The sequence below is a fragment of the Ostrea edulis genome, chromosome 8 (genome assembly GCF_947568905.1).
Source record: "Ostrea edulis chromosome 8, xbOstEdul1.1, whole genome shotgun sequence".
Classification (NCBI taxonomy): Eukaryota; Metazoa; Mollusca; class Bivalvia; order Ostreida; family Ostreidae; genus Ostrea; species Ostrea edulis.
In genome coordinates, this window is record NC_079171.1 from 69,493,766 (window position 1) to 69,505,196 (window position 11,431).

Here is an 11,431-nt window from a genome sequence, read left to right on the forward strand (position 1 = left end):
TGCTTTCATATCCAATTTCTGATTGGTTTCTATGATGATTGAGCGTCCCTAGACACCGACTGAGAGCCTCGAATTCGTTTCAAAATGGCCGCGGCATGGATACGAAGTATTGTACCATGTATCCTATGATTGTAAATTTGCTGAACGTCGACGATGAATATGACGTCACGATACACTGTTTGGATCAATTGCGTTATATTTCCCGCGTTCAATGAATAGGTGGATCAAATATCTAAAGTCGCGTAACAAGCTAGGGTACTTTGGTGGATCTCTGTCCTCATACTTTAGGCGCTAAGTTTGGAATATTTTTATTCTATAATGAAATTGCAATACCTTTTGCTTCGCCTTCAAACACGGTCACGCCTTAAGACGTATTTCATATTTACATAACTTTTTTATCGTTTGTATGAAATTTATTGTACAGAGGGGCATGACAATCGAGTCGTGCAACGACTCCACCGTCCTTCTGTACAATACATTTCATACAGACCCCCCCCCAAAAAAAAAAAAAACCCCACAGTAAATGCCAGCTCTGTACAGTGTAAGGTGAAGATAACGAACAGTGATCAATCTCATAACTCCTATAAGCAATACAAAAGAGATAGTTGGGCAAACACGGACCCCTGGACACACCAGAGGTGGGATCATGTGACTAGGAGGAGTAAGCATCCCCTGTTGACCGGTCACACCCGCCGTGAGCCCCATATCCTGATCAGGTAAATTTCATACAAATCAAAAAAAACAACAAAAAACCCACTGTAAATGTCTTTTGTCATGATGAATATTCATAACATAATTACAAAAATTGCACGTAAAGTGACGTCATAAATCGGGGGTTGATAAAAGATTCGACATGGAGATCGGCGACGCTGACTCTTTAAAGTATTAACATGAATTGGATGACGTTTAGTAATCTCAAATATGCACGGTATTAATGGATAATGATGAAAACAAAGTGGATGAGGGATTGAACACAATACGTACATGTATGTCGCAAACTTTAGCTACATATAACACGTGCTTTTTGCAATTGAGAGTCATTACTATTGTAGTATAGAGTCTGTTGATGTGTGAGTGCCGGATTGAGAGCCCCCCTCCCACCGTTCCCACCGTTCACCACAAATATACACGACATTTCTGCATGACATATATAGATGTGATGACCAAGTTATCAATTTATTAAAGTCAAGTTTCAAATGTAGTTTCAAATAGGTGTGAGTATACTATGATAAAAATAGCAGTGTGCTGTACACTAAACCACGAGGAAAGAAAATAAGTTTAAGTTGCATGTACAAAAATGAGATTCAAATAACATATGGATAATCATGGAAATAATTGCACAGATCATTACCCAAAGTCAAGATATACAACTGACTGACCTTGATAAATATTTGCTTATAAACTAAAGATTATCACCACTCTATCGTATGTACCAATGTAATTAACATTTATATATACGTTTACATTATGACCCCTGGGTCGAGACCTCTGCTGGTGGACTGTTAGTCCCCGAGGGTCTCTACAGCACAGTAGCTTAGTACTTCGTTACTAGCTTGAAAATACGGATGTATATTTAATTGCTGTTATAAAATTTAGAAATTCATTTCAAAATTAAGGAATATCTCTCTCGTGCATAGCTCTTATCCTTGGACGAATTTGGCTCCACTTTTTGGCACGCTGCTTTTGGCTATATTTAGCTCCAAAACTTCATAGTTATTTTGGATTTCAAACATTTCGGTTGAACATCACTGAAGAGACATTACTTGTCGAAATGCGCATCTGTCGCATCAAAATTGGTACCCTATACGTTTTACATTATAGCACACGTGTTTCACATTATTGCAAATAATATAAACTTACCCCAAATAGGGCCAAATATGCAGATTATGCAAGTTTATTACTCTAGATAGTCAACAGATACAGGGTCACACACTTGTTAATATTGATTAATTGCATATTGTTTAACGTCCCTCTCGAGAATATTTTACTCATAACTTCAACTGCAGGTGAAGGGCAGCAACATTTCGGCGTATAGTCGGCACCTATGGCCTTTGAGCAAGGAGGAATATGTATCATGCCACACCTGCTGTGACACGGGGCCTCGTTTTTTTGCGGTCTCATCCGAAGGACCGCCCCATCTAGTCGTCTTCTAGGACAAGCAAGATATACTGAGGACCTATTCTAACCTGGATCCTAACGGGATCACTTGTATATAACCTAGCAAAAAATTGATTACCCGTGTAACCACACACTGAGCATTAAGCATATCTTTGCACATAAGTCTGTGTTTGCCCAGCTATCTATTTTGTATTGATTGTAGGAGTTATGAGATTCACCACTCTTCCTCATCTTCACCGTTCATAATAGGAATTTATTTTCTAGTACAACCTTGAAAGACGATGAAGCAACCATTACGTAATCGTTCTACTAAAAATAATATGAGTCTAACAATATCAGTAACCATAACATGCGCATCTGGTGCATAAAAATTGGTACCGTGTACGTTTTCCATGTAAACATAACTTCTCTAGAACACTCTATGTTAACGCAGTGCAATTAGTGATATACACAGTACTTAAAATGTTTGAAAGACAATGAAAACTCAAATATGCAATGTACATCAATGAAAGCAACAACAAAAAAATACAACAAAACATACTCATGACACACTTGATAGAACATCTGCTACAACATTATCTCTGTCTTTGATATGTTTGATATCAATATCATACTCTTGTAATAATATACCTCATATTGTGAGTCTTTGATTAGAGTTGAACAATACAAGGAAAGATACTTTCTTCTAATGTAAAAACATTTGAACAAACCTTATACGATAAGAATATAAAAAAATCAGCTCCATATGTAAGAAAGGAGTACAATTCGTGCCTGTGGTAATTCTTACATGCTGTTTGAAGATATGATCACGAAAGACTACGAAGATATTGTCCATCAGGAACTATTACAGCATGTTTTTATTAAAGCGCCAGGGTACGTGTGCGTAGAATCAGAGTGGTGTTTATAAAAAGTAATACTATTAGATTGATTGATTGATTGCATATTGTTTGACGTGAATTTCGATTTTGTTAACCATATAGAGACGTCACCAACACCGGCAAAGGACTTCGAATTTAGGCCTATGTTCGGCGCTTACAGCCATTGAGCAGTGAGGGTTTTTAGCATGCCACACCTACCGTAACACGGGACATCCATTTCAAATGTCATCTCCGAGGAGACATGGTATTCACTCTTGATTCCGAGGGTTTGACGATGGAACTGTCACTACCTGCTTTAACGACTTAGGTCTGTCGCAACCAGGATTTAAACCCTGACCGTCCCCATGCGGAGCTGAATGATCATTATATATGAATATTTCCTTTTTCGTAAACGTTTGACATTTTAGAATATATTGTTGATGTTTGTACGATATACCTACGGATTTTTTATGGTTTTGTTTTTGATTTTTGTAGTAATTTGCCTCGTTTTCTTTTTAGCTCTTACAAATTTATTATTATTTCGAATTTCAAACATTTCGGCTTGAGCATCACTGAAGAGACAGTATTTGTCTAAATGCGCATCTGGTGCATCAACATTGGAACCGTATAAGTTTTACATCAAACACATACACAGAAAAGTTGAAATATCTATAAAGAGCTTAGTCCTGTAGATCTTAGCTATATCAGACAAGGTAACGTAACTTTACAATCAATACGGTTTTATCTTCAGCAAAACGTGAAGAGTTGTTGTTCTTTGAGCTACTGAGATAATCCATGTTTACATTGATTTACCTCGAGTAAACTAGTTGTGCTTTTTGTGAAGGATAAGCATTGAATACATTACCGGATATATTGTAGGATAAGAAACCCAGAAAAGTGAGACTGTATTATCATATCCTTAATCCAGCCCTTATCTAATCTACATTTCTTTTAATTATTAAAGTAATACCAAAATACATAACATTTCTCCATAGTAATAGAGTGTTTGTAAATTCAAACCGTTTCCTTGTTTCACAGTTTTCATGTTTATCGTGTATATAAAACACAAATATGTATATCGATGTATATGTAAAAAAAAAAGCAATTCATTTCCTAGATATTAGCATAAATATTAAATAAAATCAATTCAAACATATGTGAATATGCGCATTAATCATTATATAACCAATCAATGGGATTATATTGGAATTAATTTTAACACATCGAGTAACTTGATTTTGTTTTAGTTCAATTAGCCATATACTCTGAAACAGTAATGGGAATCCCCAATGAGGTAGACACTTAAAAGCACTTCATACGGAAGTCATCACACTGCGTGTGTAACTACAATTGAGTTAAACAATCTCTTCAGACTACTACACCTTGTTCCGGTTGTTCTTTCTTATTTGGACGAATGAACATACGTAAAATGCATTCTAAACCATTATACGTTTACAGCCAGTTTAAGTATAGCATGTTTAGTGATATTGATATTCTATTGGCGTAGATTCAAATATATAAGTGTTGCCCAGCTCATCATAATAAAGCAACACTCAACACATTCTTGACTGCTTGACCGCATCGTGTTCTGTAATTTTCACAGTGCGGACAGTACATTCTTTGATTTTTAATCAGATCAATAAAAACACAATATATTCCAATAAAGACCGTGTGACTTTCATTAAAGTATGACTATAGATAGTTGATATATCTTCTTATTAAATTGGGGGAAGTTTAATTGCCCTTTGTTTTCATATTGCAAATAACAATGACTTTACTTGAGTCATATATTGGTAAAATGACTACCCATTTCTACACATTTTTTTTATTTCACTCCATAATCGCAAGATATGGGTATCTCTGCACACAATATTTCATAAAAGAATGAAATATCATATAAAAGCACAAACAAATGATATAAAAGTCAAACACCAATAAAGCTTTACATAATTTGCTTTCTTCTTTCATTTATTTATTTCCATTGTTGTTGTTCTTGTTACAATGAGTTTATGAAAAAAAAACATATTGCTGTGTTAATGTCGAAAAAAAAAACACACGGTAAATTGTTCAAAGTTCTTCTGTTCAACATTTAGATAACATATCTACAAAAAGGCTTTAGTGAAAAGTGATTAGATGAATAATGAGTAATCTTTTAATTAATTTTAAATATCCATTCAGCCCCGATTCATTTACCATCGAAATGCCTTACAATCACTGTAAAGTAACAATTCGGTCTAATTTCAGACACCATTCAGTCGCCTTTCAATAATAATTTCACTGCATTTTAGTGAATATTCAGTTACCGTTTAGGCTTCCACCAGTTTCGTTTAATGGAAATTCAGTTTCTGTTCTATACTCATACCGTCACGCCTTAATGATCATTTTGTTACCTCTACTATTTCAATAAATATTCAACAATTTGAATGACTTCATTCCATGTACAAGATCATTCGGTAGCTTATCTTGACACTTTTTACATTTTATAAATTATTACATTAATTTGTACTACACCCCGCCGTTATTCATGGTTTGGTGTTTAATATCCATGTTCATTTGCCTCCTTGTGATTAACATTTCATCGATCATTAAGAAAGCCCATACCGCCTAGAATTGCTTATATTACCATTTTGATAAGAATAGTAAAAATAACGAACAATGATCAATCTCATAAATCCTATACAGAATTCAAAATAGAATGATAGACAAACCTGGATACACACGAGATGGGATGAATTGCTTAGCCGGAATAAGCATCCCATGTTGACAGATCATACCCGCTGTGAGTCATATATGTTGTGATCAGGTAAATTAATATGCCCTTTGCAAAGACTGACAGTTAGATTGTATTTCAGAATTTTGTTATTATTTTTACTAATGTCCTATGTAATTGTCCACATACCTATTGCATCACAACCAAGAACACCTCAATAGCCATAAAGTCCATATGATACACTTAATATGTATTCACCTTTTTATTTAATTAGCAAGCTTCCTGTAAGTACCTTGGTAACCCCACTATAAAAGCACACTGTGCACAGAAGGTTTGATATGGTGTATGCCACTAAAATAATATAATGCTAAAAATGTCAGGTCCACACAAACGTTTATAACCCTGGAACTCCACCGTTGTGACCGGCTAACCGGGAATACTTAAACCTCTTACGTATCTATTTTCATCCCTGATGTTTCCAGGAACCAGCGGCTGCACTTTTATTTTCCTAATGGAATGCGAGATATTTCCTATTTCGTTATATTTACCTATCATTGAATACACTCCCTATCAAACACATTCACAGAAAAGTTTAAATATATACCTGTAAAATCAGTCTTTACCAGGAAACCAGTTTGTATAAAACGTCACTACACCGAACAAGATGAGGTAACTTTACAAAAAGTACGGTCTTGCTTTCAGCAAAACTTTAAGAGTTGTTGTTCTTTCAGCTATTGAGATTGTACATGTTTACATTGACTGACACAAGCAAAATATCGATGATTTTATATTTATACCTTATTCAATAGCAGAATTTCGTTTACTAATTTAATCCATTCCCTCGTTAGATAGTCTTCTTGGATATCATATGTACTTATAAAAAGAAAATGTACACATCAATATATTTGAAATAATGCAATATGTTCCTTAAATATTAGCAAAAATGTAAAAAGAAAAAAACATCAATTCAAAATAATTTGAATATGCACATTAATAATCTGCTATTGGGATCCTGCAGAGCTTAATTTCAGGCATCGAGTGACTTTATTATGTTTCCCTCCATTCATTCATTTCTTCAGAAGGAGTTGTGAGAAATGTACAATGATCTAGATACTCCAAATCACTTTGCACAGAAGTGATCATACTACACGTACAGCTACAATGGGGGGTACTATACTTATCAGATTACTACATCTAGTTCCGGTTGCTGTTTCTTATTTTCATGAATGGGCATACGTAGGATGTATTCTAGAGTAATATGCTCATACAGTCACTTTGCGTGTTGTATAATAAGGGATGTTAGTTTTCTAGTTCTGTAACGCTGATCATTATAATAAAACAACACTCATTATGTTTTTTGGCTGTTGACCGCCTTATGTTGTACAATCTTAACAATTTGGATAATCATTTCTTTCGATTGAAATCAGATTAGTAAAAATGAACATTGTACTTCAATGAAGGTCACGTGTATATCATAAAAATATGATTGTAGTTAGCTGACATAGATGTTTATTGAATTCGAATGTTTAAGTTTCACGATGTCATATTTAATAGAAAATGCTAACGCATATGTTCGTTTCATTTTAGGGAATGTGTCATTCTTATTGATATTTCAGGAGTTATAGTTCACGACATATATAGCGGTGTAAAGCATTCTGCGTTTTACAAATGACTGTTCATTGTTTTCATATTGCAAATATCAGTGGCTTTACCGGAGTACTTAACGATGGGGGAATGGTTACCTATTTATACGTATGTGTTGTTTTTGTCTTGTTCTGTTTTCGCATTTTAATCCATAATCGTAAAAGGGTGGGTGTCTTCGAACACACAAAATACAATATTATATTATATAATAACTTATACAATTGATTTAAAAGCTAAAAACCTATATAACATTTCACTGTTTGCATTTATCTTTCACTTATTTTCGATTTGTATTTTGTTGTTATTATTGTAGTATGTCGATGAGAATATTTCACATTATTATTACATATAAACACAAGTTAAATTTGTAAGGTGTTTTTGCCTAGAACATTCAGACAACATATACATAAACACTGTAGAGATAGGTATTGATGGGAATATTGTAAATATCCTGATATTTCTTCTTCTCGTTCATACTTGTGATAATTCACATTCACTCATTCACGATAAAATATGACACGTCTAGGAAGTGATGAAACTGCACAAAGACAATCACATATAAAGGGAGGGGGTACCTTGATTAATTTACAAAACTTTTTTTTTCAATTAGCAGGTGTAAATTCAATTGCTGATTTATTTCGCACCATTCTGTAGCAATGTAAGAACAATAATTGAGAACAAGTGATACTTGTATCACTTAATGTATATGAAGTAAATTAAGGACTATGTGCATGCTAAGATTTTTTTAATAATATATCAATACTACATTTCATGTAAAATAATTGTTTATTGTCGTTTCCAGAGCGCCAAGAAAATTCATAACCTCAGTGCACATTATACAATTAACATTTATGCTTTTAAATTGACGACAATGTTTTTTTTTTTACACCATTTATATCCAAGCGATGGAATCTATATTTATATATTTATACCCCCAACAATGGTGGACATAACCCAGTTGATTTTACCTGCAAGTCGTGTTTTACTGTAAGTGTTGGGATGGAACTGTGTATCACCCATAGCTATGACTTGTATTCATATGTGAAATGTAGTGCTCACGAGTGACCGATATAACTACACATGTACGCCATGTTACAACATAAACTATACCTGTTCCTATAGAATTAACAATGTTATTGATATAAACCCTAACTCGCATATGGAAATGGCATATGGTAAACAAACGCACCACAGTACAACAATCATCGCTGGTATACTCTAACGTGGATTAAAGCGTGTACTTACAGAATTTACAATGTTATTGATATAAATCCTAAGTCACATATGACAATGTAAATAAAACAAAACAGATATAAGGGGAGTATAAGGTAATCTAGGGTTATTCTTATTTAAGCTACTGATGTTACCCATGTTTATATTGATTTACCTCAAGTAAACTATTTAGGTTTTTTTGTGAAGGGTAAGCATCAACTACATTACTGTAGAGACTGTTGTAGAATAAGAAACCAAGACACGGGATTCTGTATTCCCATTTCCTCACTCCATCCCTCGTCTAATCCCCATATTTGTTTTAAGCATCAAATAGCAATACACTGTTTGCAAATTCAAACCCTCTCCCCTTAGTGAATATTCCTGGTTATCATATATATAGGTATAAAAACACATGTAGCAATCGATGTATCTAAAATGCAATGCATCCCATAGACACTAGCATCAATGTTAAATACAGTTCAATATAATGTGAATATGCACAGTAATCATTTATATAAACAATGAATGGTAATATCCAGGGATTAGTTTTAACACAACGAATAACTTGATTTTGTTTTAGTTCAATTAGCTGATATATCTACTTATCAAATTGGGGAGTTTAAGATCCCTTTGTTTTCATATTGCAAATAACAATAACTTTACCTGAATCATATCGTGGTAAAATGACTACCTATGAATACGTGTTTTTTTTTAATTTTACTTCATGATCGCAAAATATACATACAATCTTTTTTATGAAAATAAAATATCATATAAAAGCAGAAACAAATCTTTTAAAAGTCAAACACCAGTAAAGCGTTACACAATTTGCTTTCTTCTTTCATGTATTTATTTTCTATTTTCGTTGTTATTGTTATTGTTACACTGAATTATTGAAAAAATCACATTGCTTTGTTGGTGTCCCATAAAACACACGGTATATTGGTAAGAAGTGCTTGTGTTCAACATTGATATGATATATACATAAAATGGCTTTAGTGATAGGTATTTAGATGAATAGAAAAAGTAATCTTTTATTAATTTGAAATATCCATTCAGTCAGATTTTAATTGTCATTGAACTACCTTTCAATCACCTTAAAATAAATATTCAGTCGAATTTCGGACACCATTCAGTCGCCTTTCAGTAACCATTTCGTTGCATTTTAGTGAATATCCAGTTACCTTTCAGGCATCAACCAGTTTCGTTTAGTGACCATTCAGTTTCTGTTCTATACTCACGCTGTCACATGTTAATCATCATTGTGTTACATCTACTATTTCAATAAATTTTCAACAATTTGAATGACTTCATTCCATGCACAAGACCATTCAATAGCTCGTCTTAAAAACCGTGTTAACTTATTATAAATTATTGCAGTATTCTGTACTGGAACCTGCCATTATTTATGATTTGGTGTTTAACATCCATGTTCATTTGCCTCCTTGTGATTAACATTTCATTGATTAGAAAGCCCATATCGCATAGAATTGCTTATATTACCACATTGATCAGAATGTTGAAAATAGCGAACAATGATCAGTCTCATACCTCCTGCAAATAATTCAAAATAAAAAGATAGGCAAAACCTGGATACACCAGAGGTGGGATGAAGTGCTTAGTCGGAATAAGCATCCCGCGTTGACAGGTTATATCCGCATTGAGTTGTATGTGTTGTGATCAGGTAAATTAATATGCTTTTTTTAAAGACTGACTTAAATGTAGATTGAATTTCAGAATGTTGTTATTATTTTTACTAATGTTCTATGCAATTGTGCACATACCTATTACATCACAAACAAGAACACCTCAATATCCCTAAAGTTCATCTGATACATTTAACATGTATTCATCTTTTCATTTAACTATCAAGCTTCCTGTAAGTACCTTTGTGATCTCACAATAAAAACATACTGTGCATAGCGGATTTTATGTGATATATGACATTAAAACACTATAATGGTAAAAATGTCAGGTCCACACAAACATTTCTAACCCTGGAACTTCAATGTTGTGACCGACTAGCCGGAAATGCTTACTCCTCTTAGGTATCTATTTTCATCCCTGATGTTTCCAGGAACCAGCGACTGCTCTATCCGTACTTTTATTTTCCTGATGGAATGCGACATATTTCCTATTTCGTTTCATTTACCTATTATCTAATACACTCCCTATCAAACACATTCAGAAAAAAGTTCAAATTTATATATGTAAAAGCAATCTTTACCAGGAAACTAGTTTGTATAAACCGTCACTATACCGGACAAGATAAGGTAACTTTACAAAAAGTACGGTCTTGCCTTCAGCAAAAAATTAAGAGTTGTTGTTCTTTCAGCTATTGGGATTATACATGTTTACATTGATTAACTCAAGTAAAATATCGATGCTTTATATATATACCATTATTCAATAGCAATATATTGTTTACTAATTTAATCCGTCAGTTCGTTAGATAGTCTTCTCGGTTATCATATATACTTATAAAAAGGAAATGTGCACATCAATATATTTGAAATAATGCAATGTGTTCCTTAAATTTTAGCAAAAATGTAAAAAGAAAAAAAAAAGACATCAATTCAAAATAAATTGAATCTGCACATTAATGATCTGTCATTAGGATCATGCAGAGCTTAATTTCAGGCATCGAATGATGATTCCCTCCATTAATTCATTTCTTCAGAAGTAGTGGTGAAAAATTAACAATGACCTAAATACTTCAAAACACTTTACACGGGAGTGATCACACTACACGTACAGCTACAATGGAGTGATACTATACTCCTCATATTACTACATCTAGTTCCGGTTGTTCTCTCTTATTTTCATGAATGGGCATAAGTAGGGTGCACTCTAGAGCAATATGCTTACACAGCCACTGTAAGTGTTGTAT

At 33.5% G+C, this 11,431-nt stretch overlaps 1 long non-coding RNA gene across 1 annotated transcript; it reads left to right on the top strand.

Annotated features, from left to right (window-relative positions):
• The first annotated feature begins 607 nt into the window (after window positions 1-607).
• Window positions 608-4,131, top strand: LOC130049282 (uncharacterized). The gene is made up of 2 exons (XR_008797788.1): window positions 608-716; window positions 3,099-4,131. It is a non-coding gene; the product is annotated as an uncharacterized LOC130049282 (long non-coding RNA).
• Window positions 4,132-11,431: the final 7,300 nt, after the last annotated feature.